The sequence below is a fragment of the Malaclemys terrapin genome, chromosome 8, assembly GCF_027887155.1.
Source record: "Malaclemys terrapin pileata isolate rMalTer1 chromosome 8, rMalTer1.hap1, whole genome shotgun sequence".
NCBI classification, from domain to species: Eukaryota; Metazoa; Chordata; order Testudines; family Emydidae; genus Malaclemys; species Malaclemys terrapin.
The window spans coordinates 90,128,899-90,138,990 of record NC_071512.1 but is presented as its reverse complement, the minus strand read 5'-3'; the positions used below and the strand labels follow the sequence as shown (position 1 = coordinate 90,138,990).

Here is a 10,092-nt window from a genome sequence, read left to right as displayed (position 1 = left end):
TCAGAATGACATATTTATTAAAGACAGAGTATATGCACCAATCAGCAGGTATGGCATTTATTTTACTGCCCACACACACCATCTGGCTTTCATTCATAGATGGGGTAAACTACCCATCTGTAGTGGTTCTAGAAATGTTTAGCTTAGAAACAAAGCTTGTCCTTGTTTCAGAAGCTGCTCATTCGAGGATCTTGTGCAATTAATAGCTGGAGTTGCCAGGCCTAGGGACAGTAGTACTGGCTGAGAGTAACACTGAATTAAGCTGCGGCATGTTCACCATGAAAACAGTGAAAATTGGCTAATCAAGAATGTTCCTTCCAGCTCCAAGCAGCAGGGTCTGAGTCAGTCAGAGCCAGCGAGAATCCATCAGGGAGTGTGCAGGGTGGATCTATCTCACTGGTAATCAATGTGAGTACTTGTTTGCTCAGCATACCGTCACTGACTGCCAGGGTTATTGACTAGATGGAGTGTTCTGTCAATACTGCTATTTTGGGAGTTGTTTTCCAGCCTCTCTTGGGTTGGTTTATTCTGGGCATCTAAGAACTGTGCTGCCAGCAGTCATCGCAGCTTGTCTCTACTCTGAGTGTGAGGCTGGCAACATTTCACATATGTCATGGAGAGGGAGCTAATGGGACCTGCAAGCCAGATGAGAAGAAAGTGTTAGATGTACCAAAACTTTAAAAACTTCTTTTATAGTTTGGGCCTGGTGGTGCTTTTGAGCCTTCCTAGATTTGCTTGCCTTTTGCTGGTTATATAAATATGGTGTGTGCACAGTATATAGCAGAGTCTGCACTGCACACTGCTTGCATTCCCACTGGTTAGGAATTTGCCATTGCACACGATTCACAGTTGCTACAGCAACTCAGGGCCTATCCATAACAGGAAGAACAGTAGAGCACACCTTTTATTTATTTTTACCGAAGTTCTAAAGGCAAATACATGTTGATCACAACACTTCGAGTTCCATTTTCATCGCTCTACAAACCCAAGAGTGGTATTGATAGCTAAATCATGGCGCACAAAAAAAATTTAGTTATTTATATACTGTTGTTTAAAATAGTCCAGTTCATTACTCTAGGCACAGGCACATTAACATTCACAAATCGTATACAGCCATTCAACCAAGCAGAACTTTTTTAACTTCCCCTCCCCCAATCACTAAACCTTTCATTAATTTACCCTTCCTCAAAATCTTGATGGACCAGTCAGGCCCTGAAGCTTTAGCTGAAGGTCTCATATTGATCTACTAAGGGAGAAAACAAGTTCCAGAATCAATGGCCCCTTCACTGAAAATCTAACCATTATTTTTACCGCATCACCCCTTCCATTTAATCCAGAAGACTATAATTTTGAATAGCTCAGCTGCCATGAAATGACACAAGAAGAGTAGTCTCCCATGTAGCCAGGAACCAAATGATTTATAGTTAAGCACTGTCACCTGAAATTGCCTGTGGAAATGAACTGGAAGCCAGTGCAGATCATGGAACTGCGAGGTACGCTACCAAGCATTCAGTTACTGCATTCTCTGCTACCTGAGGCTTCAATAAGGTCTTCAGGTTTAGTCCCAAGTGTAACCTATTTCAGTAATCCAGTCAGGGTGACAAAGGTGTGGACTATGGTAGCAGTGTCTACATGTGTCACCAGAAGGTCATCACCCCACCACAACCAGTGTAGTCTCTTTAACATGCCCATGCCTAAACCAAATGTACTCGGATCAGTGACACCCGAGGACTCAGATGCTGCCAGAGTAACAGTCTAGTAATCATCACACAAACCACCCTAAAAAAACTCCTGGCTGTTTTCAGGAGAGCAGGAATTTGCCATTGTGTCCTCGACTAAAATGTCCCTCCCATCCTCTGTCGAGCAGTGTGCTGTTGCAGTTTAGTGTCTGCTCTTTACTCTAGTGGTGGCGGCATTTCAGGGTGTGGGTGTGTATGTAGCTTGTAAACAGCTTTGGAATCTGAAAGACGCTATAAAATGTAAAATGCTCTTGTTCTTGTATAAGGGATTAAATGAACCTCTATTATCAGGAAGTTTTTATCATCTTCCCCTCTGTTTTAGGGCTAACGTGGATCATGACACTGTGAAGTCTGTATGGTTAGTTCTCATATCTGAGATCAATCAGCAGCTGTTAGGAACATCAGCTTCTGTCAGATTTGCCCATGGATTGCCTATTTCATAGCAAACTGTGCAGTGCGATATGGTCTTATACAGTTTCCTTTATATAAATCATCACAACGTGCTTTGATAGTGAGAGCCAATCTGTCAGATCCTAATCACTGTTGCTCTGAGGGAGACAATCGCAGGCCACTTCTGTAGTGCTGCTTATGTTCATCTCCACCCCTAGGTTAAAGATATAATAATACCATGAAGTATAACAATAAGCATGCAAAGTGCACTAAGTATCTGAAATCCAGTTGACAGAGGTTTACATGCTAAAAAGATGTTCATCTCCCAGTTATAGTGTGAGCTTTAAATATTGTTGAAAATCATTAGGAAATTGATAAACATGTTTAATGATCTGCTGTTGAAGATGGTTCAAATTATAGCTACTATTGAATGATCTGTAAAACAGTAATAAACTACTGAAACCTGGAACTCAATGCATCGTTTAAGTTGTTGCCTATATAAGGTTGTGTGACATCACATCAATATATCAGGCTGTCATATAGGGCACTGAAACAAAACGTATTTGCTGTTTGTCCATTAGTGAATAGATTGCTGAAATATCTGAATTCTCTTTTATGGGGGTCTAATCCTGGCTCTGGCGAAGTCAATGGAAGATTTGCCATTGTTGTCAATGGGGACCAGAATTTCACTCAGAGTTGCATTTGCAGTCACAGCTTACTTTCATTCTGTACATGGGACTGCCATTGTAATCAGAGATATCTGTACAGTAGCAGAAGACAAAATGGTGTATAGAGACTTCCTCTCAAAAAAATAATGTCTTGTGAATTATATCGACTTGTTGTGTGGTCCATAGTTTTTGAGTTGCGTATATGAGATTATTTTTTAAAAACAGACAAGCAATGGCATCACCTCTCATGCTTTCCTACAAATCCAAATGAGGTTTCATTTCTGTCCTACTTACTTTAATGAATTATATGAGCTTGTCACAAATCTGTTGCTCAGACTAAATTATGTGTCCTTCAGGTTGGGAATAAAATAGCTGTTGTGGTCTGTGAGGTTGAATTTCCTAGGCACACATTAAGATGAGTTACATTTTGATTAATTTAAATTTGAACTTTGCAAAATAAATAGAAGTGCAAACAAGAGCCCCAAGACGCTTCTGGATATGCTCTGTTTTGGGTATGCTTTGCTCTTTGTAATGTAATTGTATGCTGATATTAGTTTCCAATGCCCTGAGATATTCCTTTGACACTGGGAAGTGCTCATATACCCTATGGTACGATATTTGAAAGAGTAGTTGCTTGTAGAGTGCATTAGGTGAGTAATTGTAGCTTGTTACAAATTCTTATAGGTTGCTGAAGACAATGCTGATGGTATTTATCCTTGCATCATGTTAAATGCCTTAAAGACAGCTCAGTGCTGGTGATGTACATCTCATTTAGATTTGAATGCACTCAGGAATTAGAGGCTGAGTATAATTAATTGGTCTTCATCCGTGGGAACAGTAGTGTTTGTACAGCTTCCGTACCGCATTCATCTAATCAATGCATGTACAGTAGAACCTCAAAGTTAAACACCAGAGTTACAAACTGACCCTGCATGTCATTTGGAACCAGAAGTACGCAATCAGGCAGCAGCAGAGACAACAAAACCAAACCAAATACAGTACAGTACTGTGTTCAACATAACTACTAAAAAAAAAAAGGAAAAGCAGCATTTTTTCCTACATAGTAAAGTTTCAAAGCTATATTAAGTCAATGTTTAGTTGTAAACTTTTGAAATAACAGCCATAAGGTTTTGTACAGAGTTATGAACTGTTCAGAGTTACGAATAACCTCCATTCCCGAGGTGTTTGTAACTGAGGTTCTACTTTAATAATATTTGCTTTAATTTTGTGCAAAGCCCAGTTTTTAAAGATATGGAATGTTAGTATTCCTGACTTGCAGATTTAGACTGTACAGCTGCAGAGAGAGATGAGAGAATATAACATTGGCTGAAATTGCTGTCCAGTCCAGTCCTCCTTTTCTTCCCTGGATGCCTCCAGATAAAGGTCAATCAAAGGTTCAAATTATGAAGAATGTCTGCTTTGGGTTTTAGAATTCTTGGTTTATATTCAGGGTTCTTTTTCTGTTACAAAAGGACATGAGAGAACTTTTCTGAATGTGCAAATTTTGTAGAATAATTAAAATTCCATTTGCAGCAGAATGTAAATTCTGTTGCTGTGATATGTGATGTGGGATTTTATCCAATGTCTTTAATTAAATACCAGTTTTCTGAATTCCAAATAGTTGATTATTTAAGTGATTTTTTTAACCTGCATATAATGTGCACCTTTTGAAAGTCACGCCTACAGGTTGTCAGAGGAGACCAAATGCTTTTATGAGATAAACACAATGTGTAAGTAAAATCCAAATGAAGTCATCCTCAGCCCTTTTTTTAGCATTTTCGTTACTTGTTGTGACAGTAACGTTCCTTCCGCTTCTCTAAGAATAGACAAAAGTCTCCCATGAGCACAAACTGAAAAATGTGTTCCTTGAATCTTAATGAGACTCAATTCTTCAGGTTTTAGGAATGAAAATACCACTTTATCTTCTGTCTTTAAAGTTTTATGCCAAACTTTATTGGATCCCATAAAAACATCTTCAAAAATAGTTGTGAAGTGAATTGATGGAACATCAAGCGCACATACAACTAGTGGTATGGGTACAGCAGGTTGGGAACTTGTGATCTAGAGTATCATTTCCTATTATCCTTAATGGCGATCAATGTTCCTTCTAATTTTTTACATCCATATGCGGAATGAATTTTGTTATGTGCACCAATATGGAGGTGATGTATGGCGAGGTGGGCCGAGGGGTTTGAAGTGTGGGAGGGGGCTCAGGGCTGGGGCAGAGGGTTGAGGTGTGGGTGGGTGAAGGCTCTGGCTGGAGGTATGGGCTCTGAGGTGGGGCCGGGGATGAGGGGTTTTGGCTGCAGGCTTCCCTCGGGCTGTGGTGTGAAGAGAGGACTCCCCCCAGCCCTTTCTTGCTGCAGAAGCCCGGGGCCAGGGGAAAGGCGCCTCTCCTCACTGCGCGCCTGCACATCCTTTGATAGCCTGCTTAGAGGGGACTTAGATGGTGATCACTGTTTCCTTTTCAATATGAACCTTTCCACAGTACAGAATCGCTGTGGACATAGGTGATGAATTAGGGCCTGGTCCAAAGCCCCTTGAAGTCAGTGGAAAGACTCCCATTGGAGTCCAGGAGCTTTGGATCAAGTCTTTAAATACAAGTTTCTAATTAGGCATTTATTTTAAAATTTAGTAATAATCATTGTGTAATAAGGCTACAGAGAGACTTTAAGACCCAGGTAGAGGCGGTACAGAGTCAGACCACCCCAAAAGGAGCTCTTGGGCTCATTAACCCTATCCAGGCATAGTGCCTCTGGAAGTACAGGGGAGTATGATCTTTGTCCAGTCTGTTCTTTTCCCATCCTCCTTCGGGAGACAAGTGCCAGTTTCGGTGTTGGCCTGGAGCAGTCCTTTCCAAACTAGGAAGATCAAGCTATCTTGCACTAAGATCTAACTTACTTTTTAATGTATTAAGATTAATTTTTACTATGTTGTGTTTGACAATATTGAAAAATGTTCTTTGCAGTGCTTTGATAGCCAAGAGACTTGAAAAGTGCCATTTTCCCAAGCCCTGGTGGTTATTAAATAAATCTTGCTTCGCTCTTTGCCTGTCAGTATCTTTAATACATTAAGTGTCTTTCTTTGTTGCCGAATATTCTGAATGGTGGAAAGATTTTTGGTTGATACATTATATTATGTGACAGCAGCAACTATTGATTCACAATAAATCTCATGTCTGAAGGGGAAAAAAATAGCAACACTCAGGTATTCATGCCCCTTTCCCCTACCTATTCACCACCCGCTTCTCTGGGGAAAACATCACAGCTCTGGTCAGGGTCTTGGTTTTCCATCCAAAATTCAAAGGCTCTAGCAATACACTGTCACCATGCACATGCTAGAGGGAGGAGTAGCAGCAACACATGCGTTTTCCATGAAGGCCTCCCATACAAGTCCTGACCAAACCTGACTTGCTTAGCATCTGAGATCTGATACTACACAGTAGCTTTATTTAGTATAATATATTCAGACTATATATATTCATATATGTGTAGCTGTACCTGAAGAGTTATGGCTGCAGACCTTTAAGAAGGAACTGCAGCAGTGCAACTTGAGTTCTGAATTAAATGAATCACTTAGGGTACATCTACACTACAGGGGGGAGTCGATTTAAGATACGCAAATTCAGCTACATGAATAGCGTAGCTGAATTCGACGTATTGCAGCCGACTTACCCCGTTGTGAGGACGGCGGCAAAATCGACTTCTGCGGCTTTCTGTCGGCGGCGCTTACTACCACCTCCGCTGGTGGAGTAAGAGTGCCGATTCGGGGATTGATTGTCGCGTCCCAACGGGACGCGATAAATCGATCCCCGAGAGGTCGATTTCTACCCGCCGATTCAGGCGGGTAGTATAGACCTAGCCTTAGTGTAGCATTTTCGGAGCAAGTTAGTCAGGGGCTCATTGGTCTGGGATGCTTGGCTTTGCTGTGAAATTGCCTATATTTTCACTGGCTGCGTTCAGTCTTTAATTATCCCCAACCAGACAATAATACTTATACAAACCATTTACTAGGCAGCCTTCCTTTACTCCAGGATGGTTCCATGCTGCATCCTGTTTGCTGTGCAAGAATCTGGTGCAGTATTTGAGTACTGCACAATAGGTTATGGGATATGATCTGGGTTGCTTCATAATCCATAGCAAAGTATAACATTGGGCATCAGGAGGTGGTAAACAGCAAAGAGACAGTGTTGGAGGACCATAAACTTACCCAGCATTAAGACAGCCAGACAACCTCACGCCTGCTCTTTGGGAGTCCACCAGCACTACCAACCAACACTACTCATTTGCATAGCTGAAAGAGGAGGAGGGGAAGGAGGCAGTGTCTTGTCTACTGTATCCTGTGCTTTAGAAACATGGCATCTGGGCGTGGATCGCAGCCAATCCGCCCGGGATATAGTATGTCTACATTTGCTTTTTGAATAAGAAGAAAAGGCTGTATTAATTGTAGCCACATCAGCAAGATAACACCATTATTAGTGTCACAGTCAAAATGATTAACCTTGCAGGATACACCAGAAAATTAACCCCTTTGTTACACTGCTTAAACATACTCAGCTATCCAGATACCATAAAAGCCTCAGAAAAAAATACAATTAATCCAACATACCTTGTCTTGTACATGTATATTCTCACCTTTGGCCATCTCTGGCTCCCACTGAAAAGAGTGGGAGTTTTGCCCTTGACTTCAGTGGGAGCAGGATCAGGTCCCTGGCACATAATTCCCTTTGCAGCACCATTAGAACATAACCCCATACATGCATATTTCATCCTAAGATTTTAACTATCATAATAAACATGATTAATAATAATAACTAAGTTGGAAAAATCTATTATTTTTATGCTATAAAATTCAGCTCAGATTTGACAAACATTCACCTATCTTATTGATCGATTAATTTAGATTAAATTCAACAACTGTAAATGCACCTGATACACAGTAAATCTAAAATAGTTTTGAAAAGAGGCTTGTCTCCAGAATTCTGTTTCCATGAAGCTTATCAAGGTGTCATCTTTATGGGCCAAAGCGTAGGCCATTAACTGCTTTATAATTGTGACCACACCTGTACTTGATGAGAAGAAAAGACCCATTTATTGCGTGCTGAAACTCATAAATTAATTAACTTTGAGTGCATGACACTTTGTAATTGGAAACTATATAAAGTGGCAGCTATAAAATCAATTTTATCGTTATGTGGGTACTCGTATTTGTGTTAGGGAATTGAACCAAAGGGCAGGAATGCCATTAATACTTCTGTTCTGCTAACACACATTATGCACAAGCTTTCAGAGCTTAGAGTTATCCCATTAAGCACTGAAGGAGTAGATGAGTTCACAGTGTGGAACCTTCAAATTTATAAAATAATGCAGAAAGCTAGGTAGAGACACTTAATGCTTTCAGTGATCTTAGTATCCAGAAGTTCCAATCACAGGCATCTCTTCCCCTTGAGTTTATTTTTCTTCATATGATCTTTAGATCTCAATGTTTTTCTTATTGTCTTAGATCTTGTTTCATGAAATTCTTTACATTTTGAAGACTATTTTTCTACCTCTGCTTCTGCTTATGGAGGCCAGTACTCATAACACTTGCATCCTTGTGTCCTACACAGCTTGTACACTGAGCAATTATCACATCCTATGGATTCTATTGTGCTGGTTTTTTAAAGATAAAGTGACACTTTGTTACATTTACTGGCTACAATCAGGAGAGGATCTATGAAAAATGTCAATAAAAATATAGTGATGTTAATGGCTGACACTGGTGTAATGTTTTTCTTAAAGTTCTAGTCAGATAAAAATTAAATCCATGCTTAATGGAGGTACCACCAAGGAGTATGTTAACTTTTTGTAGAATATTGACACCTATGGATATTGCATCTTTTGGATGAGAGTATTATAAGAAAAGTTATCCCTCACACCAGCTCAATATTTAACCAAAAACACACAGGGCTAGGGCTTGTCTATACAGTGTGGCAATGCATGCTATGGGGGTGTGATTTCTCAAGCACACTGTTTGAAACAGTACCATGTTAAAGGGCGCTAGGGAACTTTGCTTGTGTACCAGCAGGTTGTACACAGACCAATTGATGCACAACATGTTAGTGCGCCTTAGAAATCACGCCCATAGTGCACATTACCACCTCTGTGTAGACATATCCTTAGGGCCTGATTCTCACTCCTTGAATCTCATTTTACTCCAGTGGAACTCAATTGATTTCAGTGGCATTACCTTAGCATAAAACGGATGTAACAAAGTGGAAACATATCCATGCTCGTCAGACTCTTTTGTATGTCTGTCATATGTCCACAAACTCTCTAGAAGTTATAGCAGAATTTTTTTAACAAGGTAAGTTACCCATGGCCCAAATCCTGTCATTCATTCTCTGTCCTCCTCCTTGGACAGGTTAAGATTTCACAGAACTCTTTCTTGATCAGCAGAAATTAATAGGGAATAAGATCTTTGGGATTGAGCCCCCATGGCAAACTTTTCCTTTGGTGGGGTTACACAGTTTGTGTAAGTCAGGACAGATTGAGGGATAAATCCTGCCCTTGGATGTGCTTGACTCCCATTAACGATAATGGAACTCGGCACAAACATCCAAGGGCACAATTTGGCCTTCGTCCTTGCTGTCTCAGGTATCTTGTAAAATAAGCTATTTCATTTGTGCGTACTGGTTAGTTCACTGACCTTATAACACACATGCCCTAATGTTTGGAGCTAAGAAGCAAAGGTAGGCAAGTATATCAAATGAGAGTTGGCAGTACCTCACATTCTGTCCTGAATAAAGGGCCACTCAAGCACAGTATCTGTTCTTATTAGCGTAATACCTGATATGTTCTCTTTTGGAGAACTTTGTATTAAATGGATTTTTGGAACAAGGAGCTGGAATAGGAGCTTGCTTCATCCACTCCATGCATCAACCTGGTATTGCAGTGCTTCCAGGTATAAAAGCCGCAGGAGCAAACCGGAAACTAATGGTGACTCAGAATCGCAATTCCTCCTGAACTGACTCAGAGTCACAGTTTATCCCCTGCTGTCCTGCCTCCTACACTATGGCTGGAGTCAAAATCTCAGTAAGGTAGAGCAGAGTAAGAGGGAGGCATTATTCCCACACGCAGCTAAGTACGGGCTGTGACCGTCTAACTCTAAGTATTCATTATTGGTTAATTCATTATTGGTATTCATTATTATTAAATTCTGAGTCATGCTGAGGGCCTGGATTTCCCATTAACTTTATTGAGGTTTGCAGGGGCTCGTTTTCAGGATTTAGCCCATTTAGTAGTTACACAACTAGA

The 10,092-nt window shown here is 40.5% G+C and overlaps 1 non-coding gene across 1 annotated transcript; it reads left to right on the top strand.

Annotated features, from left to right (window-relative positions):
* Nucleotides 1–9,557: 9,557 nt before the first annotated feature.
* On the top strand, nt 9,558–9,756 carry LOC128842613 (U2 spliceosomal RNA). The gene has a single exon (XR_008446044.1). It is a non-coding gene; the product is annotated as a U2 spliceosomal RNA (small nuclear RNA).
* Nucleotides 9,757–10,092: the final 336 nt, after the last annotated feature.